General features: G+C 47.0%; 1 protein-coding gene across 3 annotated transcripts in view; it reads right to left on the bottom strand.

The window, feature by feature from the left end:
* GCNT3 (glucosaminyl (N-acetyl) transferase 3, mucin type) overlaps nucleotides 1–10,512 on the bottom strand; it is an 80,411-nt gene extending 69,899 nt beyond the window's left edge. For all 3 annotated transcript variants that reach the window (XM_045395556.3, XM_073995921.1, XM_073995922.1), the window contains exon 1: nucleotides 10,268–10,512. The gene's annotated coding sequence lies outside the window, so the exon portion shown is untranslated. The remainder of the gene's footprint in view (nucleotides 1–10,267) is intronic.
* Between the last annotated feature and the right edge of the window lie 3,098 nt (nucleotides 10,513–13,610).

Here is a 13,610-nt window from a genome sequence, read left to right as displayed (position 1 = left end):
AAGTTGGGGAGACACTAGGGATTTTGCTGTGTACACACAGATTACAGATTACGAGCAATTATTGCCTCTCCTCTGTTAACTCCACTGGACTCTATCCCTGGTGTCAGGGTTGCCTTCAGTTTCACAACTCTGTTTGCCTAGCTCATGGCAGGACACACAGTTGAATCTGCTCTGACCACAAATATAAAGTACCTGAGAAAGGAACAATGGGAGTCCAGTGAAGTCCCTGAGAAGTTCCTGAGAAATGAACAATGGGAGGGCCTATGGCAGTCATTAATGAGTGAGTGTCTTCCTGGGATGGTGTAGTCGGTCACCACTGTGCAGGCGCCCCACCCATGTGCATTATGAGGAAAGGCAATTCAGACACTCCTAAACAACCCAATAGGAAGCTACCCTTCCTTCAACACATGCGCACACGGCACCTATGGTCACAGCCAGGTCACTGTGGGAATAGTTTTTGTATTGCTTGGGGTCTGCTTTGGAAAAAGCTGTGTCTGGCCAGGTGTGGTGGCTCACGCCTATAATCCCAACACTTTTGGAGGCCGAGAAGGATGAATCACTTGAGGTCAGGAGTTCAAGACCAGCCTGGCTAACATTGCGAAACCCCGCCTCCACTAAAAATACAAAAATTAGCTGGGTGTGGTGGTGGGTGCCTGTAATCCCAGCTACTCGGGAGGCTGGGAAAGGAGAATCACTTGAACCTGGGAGGTGGAGGTTGCAGTGAGCCAAGATCACGCCATTGCACTCTGCACTCCAGCCTGAGCAACAGAGCAAGACTCCATCTCAAAAAAAAAAAAAGAAAGAAAGAAAAATCTGTCATGCATTCCCCCTTTCTCACCATTATGTCCACCTTCCTCTTTGGCCTCTTCCATCTCCTCTCCTCCCTCTCAGGTCCAGTCATATTCCTCTCTCACTTCTAATTCTCTCTCCATTTCCAGCGACGATCACAGCATGCGACACATTTGAGTTGGAAACATTAGTTAAAAGAGAGAGAAGAGAAGGAGGGGGAAGGGAGGGAGGGACGTAGGGCAAGAGAGGGAAAGCGGAAGAAGGAAGGAAACTATTTCCTCTGGGCGTCTTCCATTTCTGGAGTCTGAACAAATTAGTATTCATTTAGTTAATTAATTTACTTACATCCAAGCTTATCTAAAAAGAAGATTTAACTAAAATATACATAAAATACACTAAGGCAACAAAACCCAGAGGAAAGATGAAACAAAGGAACAAAAGTGTTAAAGCAAACTAAATATGGCCCAAGGACACCGTACTTCTATATTTGAGTCCTTGTGGATAAACTGTAACCTAGCTTAACAGACAGAATTGAAAACCTAACTTAGGAGTCGGAGCCTGTAACAATAGCTATGTCTTGGCCAATCCAAGTGTGACAAGAAGCGGCCATACTTCAACCATTCATACGCTGCTGAGGGTTCAAAATGTGTTCAAATAAGGCATACGCCGAACTGTAACCAATCCAGCCATTCTGTACCTCACTTCCACTTTCTGTACGCCATTTCTCTTTGTCTATGAATCTTCCACCACGTGGCGGCGCTGGGGTCTCTGTGAATCTGCTGTGATTCCGGGGACTGCTCGATTCACGAAGTGTTCATTGATCAGTTAAACTCCTTTAAATTCAGCTGAAGTTTTTATCAATAGGGACAGAATACAAAACGGAATAAAAAATGTGGCTAATGCAAAAACACATACCAAGAAGTGGTGTTCCGTTAACCCATGTATGCCTGGTGTTCCATTATTGGAACACTAAGCATGTGGGAGTTGTTGATATCCTACTGCTCAAGGTCACCACCAAGCTCTGATTTTTCACATCTGCAATTCAAAAAATCGCAACCTCCAGCATAAATGGGTTAAGAAAGCAGGCCACAAATTCAACTATAAATTTTGTAGCTTAAAACTATGAAAACATACATCTCAGGGTCTGATTAAAAAAAACTGAGAAACACATACGTGACCTGATGCCAACCCAAGATAGATTTTTTTTTTTTAGATAAAATGAACAATATCTCAACAATTAACAATGTCTTTAGAATGGGTAAAGTGACAGGTGTCACAGAACTTCGAAGATTCCTCAAGGAAAACCATAGGCTTATCTCCATAGAGCCTTTTATTTTGAGACAGAGTCTTGCTCTGTTGCCCAGGCAGGAGTACAGTGGCATGATGATCATAACTCACTGCAGCTTCAACTTTCTGGCCTCAAACGATCCTCCTGCCTCAGCCTCTGGAGAGCTGGGTCTTCAGGCACATGCCACCAGGCCTGGCTAATTTTTTATTTTCTATAGAGATAGGGTCTCACTTTATTGCCCAGGCTAGGCTTGAACTCCTCGGCTCAAGTCATCTTCCCACCTCGGCCTCCCAAAGTGCTAGGATTACAGGCATGAGGCACCACATCTTGCCAGAGCCATTTATCATCAGCAATTCTATGGAAGTCCAGGCCCCAGACATCTGCTGCTCTGGCATATCCTATGCAAACTTGTAACTCATAGGCAAGGTTTGTTTAGCTGGGACTGTGTTTGCAATTTTGCCACTGCTGTTATTTTAAAGTCAATACACTTAGGAGGGGTCAGCATGCCTCCATTCCTCCTCCTCTATTGTTCTTAATACTGTGGCTTCCTACATTAATGTTACATAACTGGGTCCTAAAGGCATTGCACTAGAGACCCGAGACACTCATCTATTTATTCAACAGATATTTTTGAGCACCTTTTATTGCACTCTTCTACATAAACGAACAACACATCCTACTTCAGGAGCTTAAATTCTAGGAGAATGAAACTGGCAATAGATAAGTAAAATTATATGGTATATCAGATCGGTAAGTATTACAGAAAATAAAGCAAGAAAAGGCAAGAGAGTGCTAGAGGAAGGAAATTTTTATGGAGCCAGTGAAGTCCTCACTGAGGTCACATTTGAGTAATGACCTGAAAGGTCAGGGAACTGTAGCTATCTGAAGAAACAGCAAGAGCAGAGGCGCTGGCGTAAGGAGTGGTTTGCCTTGCTGGAAGAACAGCACAGGAGTTAACTTGCCCAGAGCAAAACAGCAAGGAGGAGTGGAGAAGTGCTAAGAGAAAGAGGAAATGGTAGACGGGCAAGACAAATCACATGGACCCTATAGGGTCACTGTAGGTACTTCAGAGTGTGACCAAGCACCCCCACTTTGTTTGTTTTTTTTTGAGACAGAGTTTTGCTCCTGTTGCCCAGGCTACAGTGCAATGGCACGATCTTGGCTCACTGCAACCTCCGCCTCCTGGGTTCAAGCGATTCTCCTGCCTCAGCCTCCCAAGTCGTTGGGATTACAGGCGCACGCCACCATGCCCGGCTAATTTTTGTATTGTTAGTAGAGACAGGGTTTTACCATGTTGGCCAGGCTGGTTTTGAACTCCTGACCTCAGGTGATCCTCCCAGAGTGCTGGGATTATAGGCATTAGTCACTGTGCCCTGTCTCCAAGTACCCCCCATTTTTTTAGAGTATAAACCAAAAACAAATTCTAAGGCTGCCCCCTCCAAACATTTGAATGGACCCTTCCTCTCAGCCAAAGGCATTCTAGAGTTAACCTGGAAATCTAGTTCAGGCCATGATGGAAGAGGGGGCAGGATATGCCTCATTATATCCCTCCAGCATTAACACCAACACGGACCTTAAGTCTGACAAGAAACATTTACAGTCTATTCTCACTAAGCCTGATACTCGGAGGCTCATCTGCATAAAACCTAGGTCTTCACAATCCCTCATAGGAACCCAGACATTCCTTTCTACTGATAACTCTTTCAACCAACTACCAATCTACCTATGACCCTTTCAGATCCAGCCAGCGTAGATCTTACACATATTGACTGATGTATTATGTCTCCCTAAAATGTGTAAAAGCAAACTGTACTCTGACCACCTTGGGCACCTGTCATCAGAATCTCCTGAGGCTGTCACAGTACATCTTTAACCTTGACAAAGTAAACTTGCTAAATTGAGATCTGTCTCATTGACTTCACAATGGTTCACAAAGCTTTCATTACTTCCCCTCCCCCACCCTTTCTCTGGCTCCCTGTTTCCTAATTAGTACTTCAGAAGTACAAATATAACCTTTCACCTCCTGTCCCACCAGACATTCCCTACAGGGCAAGTTCTTCCAACTTTATGTTCCAAGACAGATCTCTCCTGGAGAGCTGACAGATTTGCAAACCAAAGCATGCTCACCAGGGAACTTCCACCCTCCAAGCAGGCATTTGAAAGCGTATCTGCTGTGGCCACTTTTACAACTTACTTCTGCCTAGGAAAGCGCCAACTCAACTGCCCCATGGCTAAAACACCAAGCTAGCAGGGAAACCCCACCCTTGCCCATTTCTTTCCTTACCTTTTAAAAATGCCTGCTTTCTGCTCCACAAGTGAAGCCACAGAGCAGGACATCTGTACGTTTCCCCCAAGCTATAGTAGCTTCAGAATAAATTCATTTGTTTTGTATCAGGCCTCGTTCTTGTTAACTGGACTCTGCATGTCAACAACTAACCCACCTTTCAGTTATGATGTTGGTAGCCTGTACAGGGAAGCACTGTGCACTACAGGTCGGCCTGTTCCTGAGCTACTGGGCAAGGTATGAGGTTACCTGGGAGTACCAGCTGCTGGTGGCTAGTGAACCCCAAGATGGGAACATTAGGGAATTTCCCAGCACCTACCAAAAATGCTTTTGTTTTGGGGGCACCTCCCTATTGCCTCCCTGCATGATATTTGCTGCCTTCAACACTTTGCTGATACAAAGCAAGTGAACTCCAAAAAAGAAAAACAAAAAGCTGGTAAACTTCAGAACTAAGTCGGTCAGGAGTGCCCCCGACCACCCTCTGCCTCTTTTTCGGTCAGGAGTGCCCCCGACCACCCTCTGCCTCTTTTGGGATGTCACTGAAACCCTGACATGCTTAGGACCTGGCTGCTAGTGATACCATTTGAATATTTTTGTTTGTATATACAGAGTAAGGGTTAAAGAAAGGAGACAAAAAGTGGCTCAACAGTCAAAGACAGGTTTATCATGGAGAATAAACCTGAGAGGGGCTTCTGGCCAATGTAGGTCAGGGCGTTCTCTTACAGACTAAGGGTATTTAAGGGTTTAGTGAGGGAGAGCTTGTCACAGGTTCAGAATGTTTCTGGGTGGAAGAAAGTTTTATTGCAGGGTTGGCATATTTCCAGTTTTAGGGGGGTTTATTTCGGGTTTAGAATGTTTCTGGTCAGAGGTATCATCTGTGGTTTATGATCTTGCCAGCATGAGCCATTAGGTTGATTTTTGGGGGCTCGATTTAGGTGGTTTTTAATCGAGGGGAACTTAAAATGGCAGTGTTTGTCCAAGATGGTGATGCTCCTGCTCTATCATGTAGCACCATAGAAGCTCTGCTCAGATGGGACTCAGATGTCCATGGAGCCATTTTGGAAATGGACTGGAGGATTCAGGCTCTCACCCAGCCAGGGATTTTGTTTTGAAGTGCACCATTTGTTTGTGTGAATGTATGGCTTTGTGTATGGGCCCCGATTTCTTTTCTATCTTCAACTTCACCCTTCTAATTACTGTCATTCAAGAAAAATGAGACAAGTCTCAATCATTTTAGGAGATTTATTTGCCAAAGTTTAGGACACAGGCCCATGACACAGCCTCAGGAAGTCCTGACAACATGTCCCCAGGATGGTCGGGGCACAGCTTGGTTTTATACATTTTAGGGAGACGTGAGGCATCAATCAATATATGTAAGAAGTACATTGGTTCCATCCAGAAAGGCAGGGAGGGGGCTTCCAGGTCTCGGGTCCCTGTGACAAATGGCTGCATTTTTTGAGTTTCTGATAAGCCTTTCCAAAGAAGGCAATCAGAATATGCATCTATCTCAGCGAGCAGAGGGATGACTTCGAATAGAATGGAGGACAGATTTGCCTGGAGCAGTTCCCAGCTTGAAGGGGCCCAAGATACTTTCCTTTCACATTATCAGCTTTACTTACACTATCAGTCACTTACAGTGTTACTCCTCTGGGCAGCAGGCACCCCTTGCTCCCTCTGGCTGGAAACAATTCAGTTTGACTGGCAACTTGCAGAGGTGAGAGGAACCCATCCCACTAGACCTGGGGTGCTGAGGCTTATCACAGGCAAAAGTCTAGCCCATCTGCAATGCCACCTCCTGAATGAGACACAGCTATTACTGTTTAAGCTGATCCATTCTCAAAAACTGGACAGGGCTATGACCACCTTCATGAGTACTCATAGCTCTTTCTGTAGCCTGTTAAACATATATACTTAGCCAGCCTGTCGTATCTGGTTATGATTGGCAGTGGGGAACATACCTGACAACTAGGAATTTGGGAAATGCCTCCAACAGCCCTGAAAGACATGTACAAACAAATTAAAGTTATGTCTGACCCCACATTGGCGCTAGACCAAGGATTAGCATCCTGACTCAGGACAGGACCATTCTGGTGGTAAAGCTACTTGTAACAGTGGCCCCAATTGCAAGGATCGGCATATCCCTCCATTGTGGAGCTTACTGCTGTTGCATCTTCTATATGGGAAAACAAGGCAAGCTCTTTCAGAGACCTTCTAGACCAGCAGTCCCCAACCTTTTTGGAACCAGGGACCGGTTTCATGAAAGACAATTTTTCCATAGGATGGGGTGAAGGGGAGGGGAGGATGGTTTTGAGTTGAAAATGTTCCACCTCAGATCAGGCATTAGATTATCACAAGGAACAGACAGCCTAGATCCCTCGGATGCACAGTTCACAGTAGGTTTTGTGCTCCTGCGAGAATCTAATGTTGCAGCTGATCTGACAGAAGGCAGAGCTCAGACGGTGATGCTCGCTAGCCCACCACTCACCTCCTGCTGTGCAGCCTGGTTTCTAACAGCCCACAGACAGGTACTGGTCTGTGACCCAAGGGCTGAGGACCGCTGTTCTAGACCTCACACCATAATGCTCCTAACAGTATCATCTGTAAGTTCATGTACTTGTGAATATTCCCAACTCCAAGTAGATCAGTTCCATTCTGATGTCCAATGGCTACACCCTCCTTTCAGCAGAAAGCAGCCAGAATGAATATGGCATCCAGATCCCATAGAAATGGGAGGGAACTTGGGGTTGGGGAACTGTAACCGACTACCCCAATTTATCTAAGAGGTGGTTTATTCTTCTCTCTCTTCTTTTGCTTCCCTGGCTCCCTGTCTCCCACCTAAGCCCTTCAGAAATGCAAATATAAACTTTCACCTCTATCCTCACCAAAGATTCCCTATGCAGCAAGTTATTCTAACCTTGTGCTCCAAGACAGATCTCTCCTTGAGAGCTGATAGTCCATGGGCAGACCACCAAGGCAGACCTGCAACGGAACTTTCGACTCCAGGACCAGGCCTCAGAACTTTCACCTTGTGGGGATGGCCTCCGAACTTCCACCCTCTAGGAGTTGCCCTGGAACTTTCATCCACCAGGAGGGCATGTCAAAAGCATGCCTGTTTGGAATCTTTTACAACTTACTTCTGCTCAGGAAGGCGCCACGACCGGTGCCTGAGGACACAGTCACCCCTCCCCTAGCCCTCTCTAAAACAAACAAAGGCATGAAGAGTGTTGCAATGAACGTAAGAAAAATACATAAAACCTCAACAGGGCATTCCCTGAGCAGGGCTACAGCAACTGTTGGCCGGAAGACATGCAAGCAGCAGGTATAGAACTGTCATCCCATTCCTTTTTAGCTGCGCACCGAACACAGCTCTGAGCGCAACCACTTCCTCGTAAGCCCTCCAAGATAAATTAGCTGCAAGGCTAGTTCCAGAAGTCACCGGAAAGTAACTAAACCAATTCCTGTGATTATCATAATCCACTGAAAAAATGGTTAAGAGCCAGGGGACCCTGGAGAACAATAGCCCTTTTTTACTGGCCCGAAAGTGTTTCCACTCATCCCAGCAATTAGGGCACCTGTACAGGCAGTGCCCTCAACAGGTGGCCCAAGTATCTAAGAAGGACTGGTATAGAATGGAAGAGGGCCCCAGGCACCCCAGCGCTGCCACCCACTGGGCGGGTAACCCAGGGCAAGTCATTCCTCTAGGAGTCACAGTTACTCATCTCTCAATTGAGGGTTTTACTTTGCTTTGGAGACAGAGTCTCGCTTTGTTGCCCAGGCTGGAGCGCAATGGCACGAGAGACCACCTCACTGCAACCTCCACCTCCCAGGTTCAAGCAATTCTCTTGCTTCAGCCTCCCAAATAGCTGGGATTACAGGTGCGTGCCACCACACCCAGCTAATTTTTTGTATTTTTAGTAGAGACGGGGTTCCACCTCACTGCAACCTCCACCTCCCAGGTTCAAGCAATTCTCTTGCTTCAGCCTCCCAAATAGCTGGGATTACAGGTGCGTGCCACCACACCCAGCTAATTTTTTGTATTTTTAGTAGAGACGGGGTTTCACCATGTTGGCCAGCGTGGTCTCAAACTCCTGACCTCAGGTGATCCACCCGCCTTGGCCACCCAAAGGCTGGGATTACAGGCGTGAGCCACCGTGCCTGGCCTTCAGTTGAGGATTTTATGAGGAGTCAATGAAATTATGAAGTGAGGAACACAGCCCAGTTTATAATGGGGACTCAATTCATGTTGTCCTTTGCCCTGCTCCATACGAGTTGACCAAGGGCAGCCTGCCGTCTCTCCAGCACACTTGACTGCTGTGCTTTCTGACTTGCCTGTCAGTCCAAAGGTACTGCCTGAGGAAGTCCAAAACGTCTCTGTCCATGAACAAGGCCAGTGAAACCTACTCCACGGCTCCATTCACTTGTTTCTAAGGAAAGTCAGCTGCATCCGTGCCCCCGACGCCCCTCAGTGCCCGGCCCTTGCCCAAATACACCCCCGACCAAGGAGAAAGCCCGGAGAAGCCTCCATGGCAGGAGGGCAGAGAAAGCTCCAGAAAGAGGCCCAGGCCTGGCTGAGCTCTCATGAGGACACAGGTGCCTGGAAACTTAGTAAAAGTTCTCTCAATTTCCCTCTCCACCAAATAAGGTGCGTGGTTTCCCAAGAGTGCTTCATGTTTCAAGAAAAATAAAGAGGAAATTCCTCTGTGGAAGAGAACAATTGTCCTGGGTGTTTAACATGCAGGCAATTCCTCTGGGTTTAAAGAATGTGACTTGCCCAAGGTCTCCATCTAGTTTGGGAGAGCTGGGAATAGGTCACTTTCCCGGTACGAAGAGGATTTTGACACACTGCTGTGGGGGTCCTTTGCTGATTCCCCCACTCTCTCCCAGCCACCTCCCAGGGCTGTGGAAGTTGGAAAAAGGCTGGGGAACCAACTGACAGAGATCAGAGAGCCACAAAGAAAAACCGAGTCACACGAAAGACAAAGCCAAGAAGGATCTAGAAAGTCAGGCTGTTGTCCAGGCACAGTGGCTCATGCCTATCATCCCAGCACTTTGGGAGACCGAGGAGGGAGGATACTTGAGGCCAGGAATTTGAGATCAGCCTGGGCAACAGAGCAAGACCTTGTCTGTATTTAAAAAAAAAAAGAAAAGAAAAAAAAAGAAAAATGTTTAAGTCAGGCCGCTGACATCAGTGGAGGCACCTGGGGCCCAGACCTCTCCTCAAGGTTCCCTCATAATGATCCTGCATTGCTTGAAATAACTTGACTCTAGTCCTTCCACCCAAGGAAGCCCTGGGTGAGTTCACCCTCTCATTTCCAGTTTCCATCTGAAGGACCAACACCAGGCCACCTGACCTCCTCTGCCTGTGCAGGATGAATACCCCACCCCGTTCTTAGCCTCCTGGCTTCTCTTTTCACACTCATTATGCCCCAAAGGTGTTCTGCTCAGTCATTACCGTAGATATCAGATAACAGCACAATGGCTGAGGGGTCTTTTGGGTCACATATGCCGAACTTCAGCATGTCCAGAGTCTCCTCCCATGCACGTTTGTGAAAAGTACTTGACTCTCCTCTATGGGCGTCTCCTCGACATTCAGTTTTTATCAGTTTCAACTCTAGACACTGCACTTTTCCTGACCTCAAACCCAAGTTCAGCTGCATTTCATCTTACTCAGCTCCATAGCCGTTGATGGTGTCCCCAGTGGCCCCATCATCCTCCCCCTGCAGCCTTATACCCTCAGAATTTCAGAGTCATCAGGGAGCATACGTGTCATTGAATCCTCACAATGCTTGAATCCCCTTTGCCGCCGTTAGTGGAGTCTGTCCTTTCTGACTAGAAAGGAGGTGAAGCTCCTGCAGCCCAGGGAGACCCCACCACAGCTCCTGGGCACGGAAATGAGTCCTCCTTACCTTCCTGTCCTGCCCTTGGAACCGCAGTCAGTCCCCCGCCTCTTCCTCGGCACAGCCCTTCCAGGGTTAAGGCACTTGGGCATAGCTACTGTGTTGTTTCCTGTCTCCTCCAGACTAACCATGTCCAGTTCCTCTCACCTCTGCTCAGACACATCCGCATTCAATCCCCTCACTATCTTACTCACTCCTCTCTAATCATGTGCTGGGCTCACACTGCTTCTCGGGCTTTAACATGCCTTCAAATCACCTGGGCTCTCATCAGTACTCACTTTTGGATTCCTCAGGTCTGGGGTGGGGCCTGGCAGTCTGAGTTTCTGACAGCTCCCAGGTGAGGCCGATGCTGCAGGTCTGCTGCCACTGAGTAGCAAAGCTTCCGCTTCGGATCGCCCTTTTACTTGGAATCTCCTGGAGCTTGTTAGAAGCCCTAGCCCAGACCACCTGCATGAGATTCTGCAGTTCAACAAGATCCACAGATGCACCGTATACTCTTTAATGTTTGAAAAATTAGAGCAGAGGTTGGCAACCACGGCCGCACATTAGAATCACCTGGAAAACTGGAAACCATCCCAAGGCCCACCAGCACCCCAGGCCAATTACATCAGCAAGTGTGGTCTAGGCGTCGGCAGCCTTGTAAAGCTCTCCAGGTGATTCCAGTGTGCAACCAGGGCTGAGAGCGCTGCGGCAGAGCCTTCACATGCAGGCTCTACCTTTGAAACCATGGTCTTAGAAAGACAGGACATGGTCTATTCCTTCAAGCTTCTCTAGTCATAGGCTTAAGTCCTAACCACTCTGGGCAGCCATCCACATTATCAGCTTGAGGCATTACAGAATAGCAGTTAGGAGTTCTATTCTGGAGTCAGACCTCGATCTGAATCTTAATTCTAGCATTTATTAACCGTGTCACCTCAGAAAATTTACCGCATTTCTCTGTGCCTCAGTTCCGTCATGTGGAAAATGGAGGAAGGATGCAGTAGTATCTCTTAAAGTTACTGAAAGGGTTGAATTAAATTAGGAAAAGCATATACAGTGTGTAGAACAGTGCTGCAGCCCTGTCTGCACAGTGCTTAGTGATGGTTAGTGGCTGTTGTTTTTTTTAACTGTCATTACTTTGAGATAGAATCTGTCTCCCAGGCCAGAGTGTAGTGACACAATCTTGGCTCACTAAAACCTCCGCCACCTGGGTTCAAATGATTCTGAGGCTTCAGCCTTCCGAGTAACTGGGACTACAGGCATACACCACCACGCCTGGCTAATTTTTGTATTTTTAATAGAGACGGGGTTTGCCATGCTAGCCAGGGCTGGTCTCGAACCCCTGACATCAGGTGATCCAGGTATTTATGTGCCACATTTTATTTATCCATTCATCAGTTGATGAATATTTGTGTTGTTTCTACCTTTTATCTACTATGAAAATGTTACTGTGAAAACTGTGAATATTCTTTTTTTTTTTTTAGATTTCCTCAAATTCCTTTTTGCCATGTTATGAATATTCTTGTCTTTATGTGGACCTAGGTTTTCAATTCTTTGGTGTATAAACTTAGCGGTAAAACTACTGGGTCATATGGTAACTCTATACGTAACATTTTCAGGAACTACCTGTTTACCACACTCTTTTTCAGGGTGTGGCACAGTGGGTCATGTCTATAATCCCATCACCTTGGGAGACCAAGGCAGGAGGATCACTTGAGGTCAGGAGTTCGAGATCAGCGTGAGCAACATAGTAAGACTCTGCCTCTACTAAGAAAAAAAAAAAAAAAAAATATATATATATATACACACACACACACACACACACACACACACACACACATATATAGCTGGGTGTGGTGGCATGCACTTGTACTCCTAGCTACTTGGGAGTCCGAGTGGGTAGGACCACTTGAGCCCGGGAGGTTGAGGCTACAGTGAGCTATATCATTGCACTCTAACCTGAGCAACAAAGTGAGACCTTATCTCAAAAATAAGTAAATGAAACTGAAGGGGCTGCACCAGTTTGCATTTTCACTGGCAATATATGAGGTTTCCAAATTTCTTCACATCTTCATCAAAACTTGTTATTGGCCAGGCACAGTGGCTCATGTCTGTAATTCCAGCATTTTGGGAGGCAGAGGTGGAAGGATTGCTGAAGGCCAAGAGTTTGAGGCCAGCCTGGGCAACACAGTGAGACCCTGTCTCTACAAAAAAAAATTTTTTTAATTAACTGGGTGTGGTGCCATGCACCTGTGGTCCCAGCTGGGGAGGCTGAGGCAGGAGGATCTCCTGAGCCCAGAAGTTAGAGACCAGCCTGGGCAACATAGAGAGACGCTGTGTCTACAAAAAAATTAAAAATTAGTTGGGCGAGGTGGCACACGCTTGTGAGTCCAGCTACTTGGGAGGCTGAGGTTGGAGGATCTCTTGAGCCCAGGAGGTCAAGGCAGCAGTGAGCCATGTTCGTGCCACTACACTCCTGCCTCGGTGACAGAGTGAGATTCTGTCTTAAACCCCCCCCACACACACACACACAGAATGGAGTCTTCTCTTCATAGCTCTAACCTAATCCCTCTTTCTTTTCTTTTTCTTTTTTTTTTTTTTTTGAGACAGAATCTTGCTCTGTCACCCAGGCTGGAGTACAGCGGCGTGATCTCAGTTCACTGCAACCTCCGCCTCCCGGATTCAAGCGATTTTCCTGCCTCAGTCTCCTGAATAGCTGGGATTATAGGCATGTACCACCACGCCAGGTCTAATTTTTGTATTTTCAGTAGGGATACAGTTTCAGCATCTTGGGCCAGGCTGGTCTTGAACTCCTGACTTTGTGACCCACCCGTCTCAGCCTCCCAAAGTGCTGAGATTACAGGCGTGAGTCACCCCGCCCAGCCCCTAATCCCACTTTCATTACAGGGCTTTCTCTAATCAGCATCTGCCCAGGGACTGGTTCAACCAGCCACTTTGCACTTTAAGCAGCTGCTCTTTCAGCCACCTGAATCTCTTTCTCACATTTGCCAGCTTAGTCCCCAAACTAGCCTCCAGAACACATCCATGTAGAAGAAACCATGTCTGCTTTCTCAAGAAATACCCAACACCGCTCCTGCTTGATTGACTTCCTCCTTCCTAGGTTCATGCTCTCACACCTAAGAACAAGCAGGTGAGAAGATACTGCCCAGTTCTTGCCTTAAAGGAGGATGATCCTGCCATCTTGGAGAAGACCCACTCTGGCATTTGCTTCTTTAAGCGACTAGGGCTCCCAAATCTGCAGACCTTCTAGCATCCCGCAGCATGGCCATGGTCCAGTTGAGCAGCCAGAAAGCAGCTCATTCATTGGGATGGAGTTTGTCTCCTGTTTCTAGTTTCTTCATCCAGAGCAGAA

This window comes from Macaca fascicularis, chromosome 7 (assembly GCF_037993035.2).
Source record: "Macaca fascicularis isolate 582-1 chromosome 7, T2T-MFA8v1.1".
In the NCBI taxonomy this organism is placed as follows: Eukaryota; Metazoa; Chordata; class Mammalia; order Primates; family Cercopithecidae; genus Macaca; species Macaca fascicularis.
Note: the sequence above shows the minus strand (reverse complement) of the source record. Positions and strands in the feature narration are given on the sequence as shown.